At 42.0% G+C, this 12,090-nt stretch overlaps 1 long non-coding RNA gene across 1 annotated transcript; it reads right to left on the reverse strand.

The window, feature by feature from the left end:
• Window positions 1–1,965: 1,965 nt before the first annotated feature.
• On the reverse strand, window positions 1,966–11,485 carry LOC129539399 (uncharacterized). Its single transcript, XR_008682448.2, has 3 exons — window positions 11,095–11,485; window positions 10,004–10,065; window positions 1,966–2,301 (listed from the first exon to the last, which is right to left on the reverse strand). It is a non-coding gene; the product is annotated as an uncharacterized LOC129539399 (long non-coding RNA).
• Between the last annotated feature and the right edge of the window lie 605 nt (window positions 11,486–12,090).

Here is a 12,090-nt window from a genome sequence, read left to right on the forward strand (position 1 = left end):
TCTCTCTGAACACTTTCAGTTGAGGGTGACTGACCCACCTAGTTTGCCAGGGACTGAGGGATTTTCAGGAAAGAGACCTTAGGTGCTAAAACTGGGGTGTCCAGCATGGATGCATTGGTCACCTAGCGCTTACCTCTTCACACAGTCCAGTTCTAGCCCAGGAATCTGCATTGTAACATCCCCAAGGTGATTCTCATAAACACCAAGTTGGACTTCTCTGGCGGTCCAGTGGTTAAGACTCTGTGCTCCCAATGCAGGGGGTGTGTGTTTGATCCCTGGTCAGAGAGCTAAGATCCCACATGCCCAGCTAGCGGCCAAAAAAAGAAAGAAAGGGGTAATGGACTTAGACCAAAGGAAGGAGAAATCCAAGTCCTTGGTTATTCTAAACACCAAGTCACTGTCTGCACCGCTCTGTTTTCTCATCAGCTTCTGGTGGGAACACTACTCTTCAGCTAGACGGGAAGCCACCTGAGGCACGGCACATACTCAGTGACAACAGCTTAGAAAGACTCCAGAGAACTTTCTGAAAACCAGGCTCCAGACCTGAATCTGCAAAGTAAACAAGCAGCAACGAGAGCGTGTTCTCTATGCGACTTCAGAGTTTACACCCATGTATTGCCCCTCCACTATCTTCCATTCATTCATTCTTTATCGAGTACCTATCAGCTCAGCACAGGGGGAATTAATACCCTAATGGTAGGAAATAAACAATTGCCACTTCACAAAATAATTTTTTAAGGTTTTTTTGATGTGGACCATTTTTAAAGTCTTTATTGAATTTGTTACAATATTGTAGCTGTTCCATGTTTTGGTTTTTGGACTGCAAGGCATGTAGGATCCTTAGCTCCCCAACCAGGGATTGAACCTGCACCCCTTGCACTGGAAGGCAAAGTCTCAACCACCGGACTGCCAAGGAAGAAAGTCCCTAAACACAGTAATTTTAGATAGTAGTAAATTCAAAGACACCCCTGAGGAGGTGATACCTGACTGAGCTCTTAAGGTTACAGAGCCAGCTCCCTAAGATTTGGGTGAAGATGTTCCAGTAGAAGGAATACCTGTTACAAAGGCTCTGAGGCACAAACAAGGGACAGAAAGACTCTATGGCTGGAGTGTAGTAAGCGGGCTCAGAGTGCTAGGGGCTGAGGCTGGAGAAGAAGGCAGGGTCTGATAAAAACAGCTGGGGCCGTTTGGACCCCTGCAGGCCTCTGCATCTTGTTCTGCAGGCACTGGAAAGCCACTGGTGGTTTTAAACGAGGAAATGACAGGATCTGATTTGTGTAATTAAAGGCCCATTTGGGCTTCAGGGTGAAGAGACAGGAGAAGGCTAAGAAGTAAAGGCAGGGAGTCAGTTAAGAAGCTACTGCAGAGTCCAAGCAGGAAACAATAGATACTGTGGATGGAGAGACAGGCAGGACCCAGTATACCGAGTAGAGGGAGATTCGGGACCTGCTGATGGATTAGATCTAGAGGGAGCAAAAGGGGATGATGGAGGCTACTACATAAGCTTTTCACTTAGAATCCAGATGAATGGGCGAAAGGACCATTTGTGGGATGGGAAAGACTAGGAGAGAAGCAGGTTTGGGAGGGAAAAAAAACCAAGTGTTGTGCTTTGGATGAGTCATTCAAGTGGAGGCGGCAAGTGTGCTGGTAGCACTTCATCCCCAGGCCAGTTTAAGAGCTTGAATGATTGGATGCTGCCATTTCCTTCAGAAAGGAATTCTTATTAAGAAATTTGAAAAATCAGTCATCAATATAAAATGATGTTTTGTACATAACATCAATAATTGCAGGAGTCAAGATCCCTTTTGGTTACAAGCAAGAAACTCAACCTAACTGGCCATCGCAAAGGGGCACATTTTTAGCTTGAACACTCAAACCACGGAAAGAGAACTGATGAAGCTAGTCTTCAGAATCAGAGACTCAAACATTAGCAGACTCTTTTATTTTTATTTTTGGCTGCGCTGGGTCTTCATGGCTTCACGTGGGCTTCCTCTGGTTGCGGCGAGCAGGGGCTGCCCTTCAGTGTGGTGACCTCTACTGCTGCAGAGCACAGGCTCTAGGTGCTTGGGCTTCGGTAGTTGCAGCACACAGGCTCAGTCATTGCGGTGTGCAGGCTCTAAGGTGTCTGGGCTCAGCAGTCATGGCTCATGAGCCCTAGAGCGTGGGCTCAGTAGTTGTGGCGAGTGGGTACAGCTGCTCCATGGCATGTGGGATCTTCTCAGACCAGGAGTCAAACCCACTTCCTGCACTGGCAGGCAGATTCTTATCCCCTGTTCCATCCCTGAGTGGGGAACTACGATCCTACATGTTTTGCAGCCAAAAAACCAAAACATGAAACAGAAGCAATATTAAAACAAACTTAATAAAGACTTTAAAAAAAGACTGAATATGTCTACTCCTTTCATGAATATTTGAAAGCAAGTCATATATCCCTCTTCAGTCTGCTCTTCTCTGGGAGCCATATTCCTTGCAGTCTCAATCCTAGTCAACACTGATGGCTTATTGTTATGGGAAATAAGAGCAACATCTAGTCCCTTGGATCATTAAGGTCAGAAGTCGTCAAGGGCTCCATGTGGAAAGGCAGGGAGCCAACAGAGGGGGAAAGATCCTCACCCCACCAGGCTTTCCCTCAGGATGAACCCTACCCCACCCACCTGTCAAGGGGATCTGTTCCCAAAGGCCCGCCAACCAACAGGGAACATAGAAACACTTAAAGAGAATTCAGTTTTACAGTTTACATTGAAAAACAAAAAACAGATAGCAGAAGATTAATACACTTAGAATAAAAAGTTGAAAGAAGGCTAAGCAGAAATGAATGCAAAGACCAGGTACGAAGGGAAGGGTGTATAATGAAAGTTAGAGAAGGAAATATACTCATTAACCACAGTATTTAAAAGAATGAAATAGAACAAAATTTTAAAGATAAGAATAATTAGGAAATATGAAGATAATAAAATGATAATTGGCTAAATAAAATGATTTTTTAAAATGACTGAATATTATAAAACTAAGACTCAACAGAGATGGGTTAAGCTGAAGGCAGCAGGGCAGAGTCTAAGGGTATGAAAGTGGAATCTTGTAGACTTTTTCTCAGCCTGGGTTCTCTCCAGGGCACCCCTGTGAGGTGAGGTCCTCGGCCAGCCATGCCTTATGTCAGGGCCTCCAGTAAATGCCACTTCCTTAATAACCACTGGGGAAAGGCATTAAGTGGTGTCTCCCCTGAAAGTGGAACTGGAGGACATGAAAATGCCCCACACAGCATCACTTGGCCAAGGTCCTTCAACCACTATTCTTACGATGTGAATTCTACTGGCCTCAAACACATGGACCATCATATCATACACCCTCTTTAAAGATAATTTTACATATATAATTTTATATGCTTATTATGCTTAGTTGCTCAGTCGTATCCAGCTCTTTGTGACCCTTTGGACTGTAGCCCACCAGGTTCCTATATATGTTATATATATGTATGATATTACATTTTATACATAACATAAATTACCATATATAAAATTAAATATAGTCATACATATTTATATTTTCTAGATATCTAGTCCTCAGACCAGCAATCCAACATATAGAATCTATCTCAAAGATAAAATAGCAAAATATTCAAAACTTTGTGAACTTTGTTGCAGCATCATCTGTAAAACCAGGAGACTGAAAACATCCAACTGTTCCTAGTGGAGGACTAGTTGAATAAACAATGCTACAGCCACAGGAACAGAACACTATGCACTGTGAGAAGGAGTGAGGAAGCGTCCTATTCACAACTTTGAAATAATCAGAATATACTACCTGAGGAATCAGCAATGAATATAAGAGCTTTTGAAAAAGGAGGAGAGGGAGTGACATACAAACACGGACGTGTCTTTGCTTATGTTTTTTAAGAATAAATAGTGGAAAGATATATCAAAAAAGCAACTTTAAAATCATCACCTACGCAAAAAAACAAAGAGGAAACAGGATTAGGGGACAAAGTTTAGACTTCTTGGAATAAACCTTGGGTTATAGTTTTGAGTTTAGAAGCATGTAAATATTTTAGCTAAATGAAAAAAAGGGGAGGACATAAGTATACCTATGGCTGATTCATGTTGATGTATGGCAGAAACTAACACAATATTGTAAAGCAATTATTCTCCAATCAAAAATTTTAAAAAGAGATTCCTAAAAATGTAAAACCAACTCAATTAAAAGGTATTTACTGAGTATCAAATTGATAGCACAGCCACAGAGAAAAATTACTTTAAACACAATACTTCAAATACTGTATTTTGAATATGAACTAAGGACAAAAGAAATCACAAAGGAATCTTAAACTGTAAGCAATAATCTTATTATGAGAAATATAATATTACTTTTAAACTATTATGTAGTATGATATAGCAAATAAATAATTATGTAAGAGTTGTAAAGAACTAGTATTTTTAGAGCAAGAGAAAATCAAAGTGTATAAATTCTGTAATCTTACATTTGAATTGGAAATATCACTATAAACTCGAGCTTTATTTTTCTCTTTTTTTTTTAATATTTATTTATTTATCTAGGCTGCACCAGGTCTCAGTTGGATCTTCACACAGGATCTTCAGTCTTCATTGCAGCAAGTGGGGTATTTAGTTGTGGCATGCAGGACCTTCAGTTGTGGTAAGTGGGATCTAGTTCCCTGACTAAGGGTCAAACCCAGGCCCCCTGCATTAGGAGTGTGGAATCTTAGCCACTGGACCACCAGGGAAGTCCCTATTTTTCTCTCTTTAAAAAAATATGCATGTCCTAGTTCTGTCTATTGGAAAGGCTTGAAAATATGACAACCACAGAGTAGCAGTAAGGAACTCTAGCACACAGATTGTGTTTACCTAAATAACATTTCCCACCAAAAAGAACCAGGCTCTTAGGAGAAATGGCCAATTCTAGGATTAAGAGAAGACAAGTACAAAATGAACTTTGAAATATCTTGTTATGCCAGAAACATATCATATCTCAGATTTAAGATTATGTCTAAAAGACCTAGGAGCCAACTTAATGGGACTTACCCTCGCCAAATATGGGACAAACTAAGCATCAACAATGGTAACAGGGTCAGTTATACAATATAGGGTCAGGTAACAGAATCAAGAGTACACAACAATTCTAAACATTTATAAGGCCAGTAACAGAGCCTCCAACAACATGAAGAAGGAAAAGATGGAACTAAATGGCGAAACAAGGAAATCTATCATTGCAGTTGGTTATTTTCATGCCCTTCTCTCAATGACAGCTAGAACAAGTAGGCAGAAAAATCAAAGATACGGAAGGTTTGTAGAACTCTATAACCAATTTGATATAATTGATATCAACAGAACATGCTGCCCAACAGCAGCACAGTCTACATTCTCTTCAAGTGCACCAGAATCAGATGAAAATCAGGAAAGCAATAGAAAAAAAAAAAATCTATGAAACAAAAAACTAGATATGTGAAAAGATAAGTAAAAGTGGAAAACATCTTCTGAGTTTGAGCAGGACGAAAAAACACACAAATGATCAATATCAGAAGTTAGAGAGGACATCACTACAGATCCTAAAGACAAGAAGTGAATATTATGAATAACTTTATGCCAGTAAATTCAACAAATTTAATGAAATAGGCAAAATTTTCTGAAAGACACAAAATGCCAAAACTCATTTGAGAATAAATAAATAACCTGCATAGCCCCCACATTTATCTAAAAAAAAAAAACAACAACTGAATTTGTAGGGTTTTAAAAAAATTTTCCTACAAAGAAAACTGCAGGCCCACAGTACTTTACTAGTGAATTCTGCCAAATATTTAAGGAAGAAATAATACAACATTACAACACTGAAAACTATAAAACATTGTTTAAAGAAATTAAAGGCCTAAATAAGTGAGGAACGCTGGGCTGAAAGAAGCACAAGCTGGAATCAAGATTGCTGGAAGAAATATCAATAACCTCAGATATGCAGATGACACCACCCTTATGGCAGAAAGTGAAGAGGAACTAAAAAGTCTCTTGATGAAAGTGAAAGAGGAGAGTGAAAAGGTTGGCTTGAAGCTCAACATTCAGAAAACAAAGATCATGGCATCTGGTCCCATCACTTCATGGGAAATAGATGGGGTAACAGTGGAAACAGTGTCAGACTTTATTTTTTTGGGCTCCAAAATCACTGCGGATGCTGATTGCAGCCATGAGATTAAAAGACGCTTACTCCTTGGAAGGAAAGTTATGACCAACCTAGATAGTATATTAAAAAGCAGAGACATTACTTTGCCAACAAAGGTCCGTCTAGTCAAAGCTATGGTTTTTCCAGTGGTCATGTATGGATGTGAGAGCTGGACTGTGAAGAAAGCTGAGCACCGAAGAATTGATTCTTTTGAACTGTGGTGCTGGAGCAGACTCTTGAGAGTCCCTTGGACTGCAAGAAGATCCAACCAGTCCATTCTAAAGGAGATCAATCCTGGGTGTTCATTGGAAGGACTGATGCTAAAGATGAAACTGCAATACTTTGGCCACCTCATGAGACGAGCTGACTCACTGGAAAAGACTCTGATGCTGGGAAGGATTGGGGGCAGGAGGAGAAGGGGACGACAGAGAATGAGATGGCTGATGGCATCACCGACTCGATGGACATGAGTCTGAGTGAACTCCGGGAGTTGGTGATGGACAGGGAGGCCTGGCGTGCTGTGATTCATGGGGTCGCAAAGAGTCGGACACGACTGAGCGACTGAACTGAACTGAACTGAAATAAGTGAAGATACACATCTTATTTATGGAATCAGAAGGCTCAGCATTGTTAAGGAGGCAATTCTCACTCAACAGATTTCCTGTAAAAATCCCTGGATATTTTCATACAAATTAGCAAACTAACCCTAATGTGTGTATGCATATATATAGTGTTATGTGTTGATTACTATAATCATATAAATATACATAACTTTATATATGGTATGTATATATTTGTATGACGACAGTAACCAATACATGACACCACAGTGACATATAGCTCAATAAGATAGAATGAAATCCAGCAAAAGACCAGCACAATTATGATCAATTCATTCTTGACAATCTGTGAAGTCAATTCAATCAGGAAAGGGTATGCTTGTCAACAAATGGTGCCAGAATTGGATGTCCATACACACAAAAAGAAAAGTTGAGATGTCTACTCACATCAAACACAAAAGTGAACTCCTAAAGGTAAGAGCGAAAACATAGAACACAATCTTGGTTATTTTGGGTTAAGCAAAAATTTTTTAGCTGTAACACCAAAAGTATCATCTATAATTGAAAAAAATGGGTAGACTGAACTTCATCAAAATTTAAAAGCCTGCTTTACAAGAGACATCATTCAGAAAAACAAAACTCAAACCAGAACTGAGAGAAATTCTTTACAAGACATATACACAACAAAGGAATTATATGTAGAATACACAAAGTCTCATAACTCAATAATAAAAAATGAATAACTCAATAAAAAACAGGCAAAAGATTTTAAAAGATAATTCACCAAAGAAGATATCTGAACATTTAACAAGCACTAGAAAAGCTACTCAGCATCATTAATGCAGTTCATTGCATGTCAAACATACCTTTTTTAAAAAGCTGTGAAATAAAAAACTAATTGGTCACCTATGGGAATTGTTAGAGCGTCAATACATTATTCTAAAGATTAGTAGAAAAAGGAAGAGTCCAGCAATATTATCTAACCTTTTCTATCTGAATTGTGCTTTAGGAAAACCAAAGAGTCTATGGAAAAAAAGGTTTTTTGCTTTTTCTTAAGGTGTCCCAGTCATAAACACAGAGGGAATAGAATTAGAAACCATTATTGGGTAATCCTCAATACAATAACAAATCTAGACAGAGCATCAATAGCTGCTAAATCATTAGGTTAGAGGCTGATGTGGCATTTCGTAATGCATGGACCAGGCTGACCACACGAAATCATCAGTAAAAGCAGAACAACCAGCCATTATGTACTTCCCCTCTTGTGATACAACAGTATATAGTACCACCTATAATCTATTTTTTTTAATTGAATCTTAATATTACCAAGCTTCTAGATCTAAATGTCAGGGGGATTGAAGAACTTTTGAAATGATGCCTTGTTATTCACTTAGCCAAATTCTGTGGGAAATTCTATAGATCAACAAACAAATATCAGGGAATTCCCTGGTGGCCCAGTGGTTAAGATTCCAGGCTTCCACTACAGGGGACACAGATTCGATTCCTGGTGGGCAACTAAGATCCCACACGCTGCAGGGCCAATAATTAAAATAAATAAACATCATAAAAGAGAATGGGTAATTAGTATAAATGAAAAAAGACAGATTTAGATATTTAAGATATATTGATCAAATTTAGTGTGTGGACCTTGCCTGGCTCTTGATTCAAATAAACCAGTGGTAAAAATATCTTTCAGAGCTAAGTGTGGACATCTGAACACAGACAAGGTGTTAGATGATGCAGGGGCACTATTATCAACCTTGTTTGGTGTAATAATGATACTGTGGTTATGCTCTTTCAAAAAGTGGCTACCTGTTGGGTATACATACTGAAGTATTTACAAGTCAAATTAAGCCATAGCTGGGATTTCCTTTAAAATATTTTGGTGCCTATGGTGGGGGAAATGGTGTGAGAATGAGATAAATGACAACTCTCGAAAGTAGTGATGGAGGGATATATATTAAATATATATATATATATATTCTCCACTTTTAAATATACTATTTTTTTCTACTTTGGATATGTTTGAAATTTTTCATCATAAAGAACTGGGGGTTTCATTTGTTGAATTTTAAATAGGTTGTGTTCACACAGGTTACAGACATCAGGCTGAGCTCCACATGAGTATCCCCGATCTTTACCCGCACACTCAAGGACTGTGGGCCACCAATGACAGGAATGAGTCAGCAGCAAAGAAAACAGCAAAGCCAGTGAAGTGGGGAGAACAGCAGCAGCTGGCACCCACCTCTGTGGTGGGGATGAGTGGGGAGCTGTAGGACCGTGACAAACAGAAGATCACATACAAGCTCATTCAAAGGGGAGGGAAATGTTGCCATGTGGGAATAAGGGCTTGAGATGGACAAGTCTCCTAGTTTTTCATTGAAAACTTGAAATCTAGGCAGTTCAGTAAAATCTCCCAATGTGTAGGCAAATGATTATTATTTTTTCAACACTTTACAAGTCAGCGCTAGAAATCCAAACAAAACCTGTCTGGAGGCTAGATTTGTTCCACAGACTGCTGTTTTATCATCTCTGACACCACACCATGTAATGCATTATGTAGTAATGCATTAATAATCGGATGACATTCTCAGCAGTTGAATCACAGGGCCAGGACAACTGAGGTTGTGCCTATCCGATATGCCCAGATTCTTTATATGCAAACAGCTGTCAAGCCAGGCACTGACCACATTGAACTCTGAACTGAACACAGGCTTACAATTATCTCTATCAAACTGCATCTTGTCACTTGTCAGAAAAATTTCTCTCTTATTCTACCTCCAAATTCTACTGAATTTGGACCCCCTTCCAGCTCTTTGTATCACACACAATTTTAATTAGCCTGTCCAAAGCCATCTACAAAGTTAATGTCAAACTGTGTGTATAGTTCAGTGGAGTTCAATGGGTAGGTCAGGCTTTCGCTCACAGGCTAGACATCTACAGCTATTCAGCTATAACTTCACCCTGCCTTCTGAGTGTATCCACCTCATCTTTACCCACCTTCCTCCTTGCATACAGGTCTAATCTACTAGTTTTGTGGTGATAGCAATGCCACCTCCTTATACCTGTATATGTAGTACTTTATGGTTTTTATAGCATGTTTCCATAATTTTCTGACTTGATCTTTATCACCCTTCACAACCTTTAAAAGTCCTATCAACCTCACATTAAGATACTGACCTACAAATCTGCCAGTGGTCTATTTGTTTGTTTGTAATCCACTAATAATCTATCTGGTGATTTCTAGCTTAAATAGAGCAAGGACAACTAATTTAGCTTCTTACCTTCCCACTTCAACGCCTCACCAGAAAGGGTTCCCCCAAACCACCATCATTCCAGCAATAACCTGTAGGGGCAGAAACAATATTTAAGAGGAAGAATGTTCTAACCATTAGAGTGGACAGAAAGTGGAATGCATCACCTTGCAAAGAAATGACATGCTGATGCTAAAACTTTTCAAGTAGGGGCTGGGGTTTTGTAGTAGAAGGGGTTCCCAACATGGACAGGGGGTTGGGCAGAATGATCTTTCTTTCCTTTGTTTCTGTCCACTTGGGGGGCCCACTCCATGCTCAACTCTTAGCTGGGCTCTTGGAAATATCTGACCAGTTCTTGCAATGATAACTTCCGAAAGTTAAAAATTACACACTTGGCAAGTGTTGACTGTTTTTATGCTTTGTACATTTTAACATTAATTCCTTTTCAAAAATTTTTCAGCAAATGTTTTTAAAATGCCAGCCTTTTCTCTATTCAAAGTTGGAAAGAATCCATACAATGGAACATTATCCAGCCATAGATTAAAAAAAAAAAGTACTGATACAAGGTAGGACAGGATGAATCTTGAAATCATTGAAAGAAGCCAGTCACAAAAGACCACACATTATGATTCCATTCATATGAAGGTACAGAAAAGAGGAAATGTAGAGACAGAAAATAAATTAGTGATTATTTAGGGGTGGGGTGGGATCATAGCTAAAGGATACAGGATTTCCTACTGAGTCGATAAGAAATGTTTTAAAAGTGACCGTGGTGATTGATGGTTGCACCTATCTGTGAAAGGACTAAAATCCAGTGAACTGCAAACTTTAAATGGGTGAATGGTACGGTATATGAGTTACATCTCGATAAAGCTATTTCTAAAAAATAAGCAAATTTTTTGTGTCGGGGTGGCGGATAGACATTTGTTTCCAGGCTGGCTAGATTTCTACAGGGCAGCCCTCACCATCTGCAGAGGATGAGCCTGTGAGCGAAAGCGTCTGGTCCAGCCAGGTGAGGTGGCGGGGGCGGACTTTCTCACATTCCAGGTGGTGTTGGGCTCCCCTTTCGGAATGGGGGGCTGGGGTTAGTAGCCGAGGAGACAGGCAAGAGCTCCACTCACTTTCTCAGAGCTTTCTAGGTCTTTCTTCTCAGCACTCCTGGTAGTATTTCCATCCCAGTTTACTAGCACACCCCATAAAAACAGCTGGAACCACGCGTCCGGGAGGCCTCTCGTCCCAGCTACTCCTGTTCCCCACTTCGCCCCACGCCATGGGGATGTGGGGCACCCCCGCCCGGGCACCCCCTTGCAGAGCGGCCCCCGCGCCTCAGGGGTGCGTTCCCGCGCTGCAACACTGCAGACCCAGCTGGCAGGTTTCCTGCTTCCCGGGGGTACTGCTGAACATGCGGTGCGCGGCGGGCGGGAAAGGATATCCCGAGAAAACGCCTGTTCCCCCGTCTGCCCGCGAATTCCAGCCGCCCCGACCGACACCGGGGAGAAGGGGCGCGAACGCGGAGGGAAACGCCCCGGCCCTTTCCCCGAACTCCGCTGACCCGCCCAGGGAGGCCCGGAGGCCCGGGGAGGGCAGCGGGGCCCGCCGTCCCGGGGCTCCGCACGTCCGAGGGACGGGGCGACGACTCGCCAGCAGCGGCTAGCAAGGAGGACGGCGACCGCTCCCGCTCCGGGCTTCGCGGGGGTGGCCGCTCGGCTCCCGCCCGCCACCCGGCGCGCACCCCGCCGCCCGCGGTCCTGGGCGAGGGGCGGCGGCCGGGAAGCGGCTCCGGGAGCTCGGGCAAGCCCCGTAGAGGGGGCGCCGGCCTTTTCGACGACGAGACCCCATCGGCGGTGCAGCGGCCCCGCGGCCCACATCCCCGGAACCGGGATCCGGGACTGGGTGGCGGTAAAGGAAATGCCTAGGGAGACGTGCGGGTTCGGGCGGCTGGATGGTTCGCGGGGGCAACAAGTAGCTTGGAAAGCGAGGAAGAGGAGCGGATACGAGCGGCTTCCTGCCTGCGGCGGAGCAGGACACGCACGCAGAGACAGGAACTGAGGGGCCTAAAGAGAGATTGACTCGTTTCCTTGAGCGCAGAGGTAAAAGTGGGGAACGTGCGGGTATCC

The sequence above is a fragment of the Moschus berezovskii genome, chromosome 11, assembly GCF_049115385.1.
Source record: "Moschus berezovskii isolate FMDL1 chromosome 11, NW_MosBer_1.0, whole genome shotgun sequence".
Taxonomy (NCBI): domain Eukaryota; kingdom Metazoa; phylum Chordata; class Mammalia; order Artiodactyla; family Moschidae; genus Moschus; species Moschus berezovskii.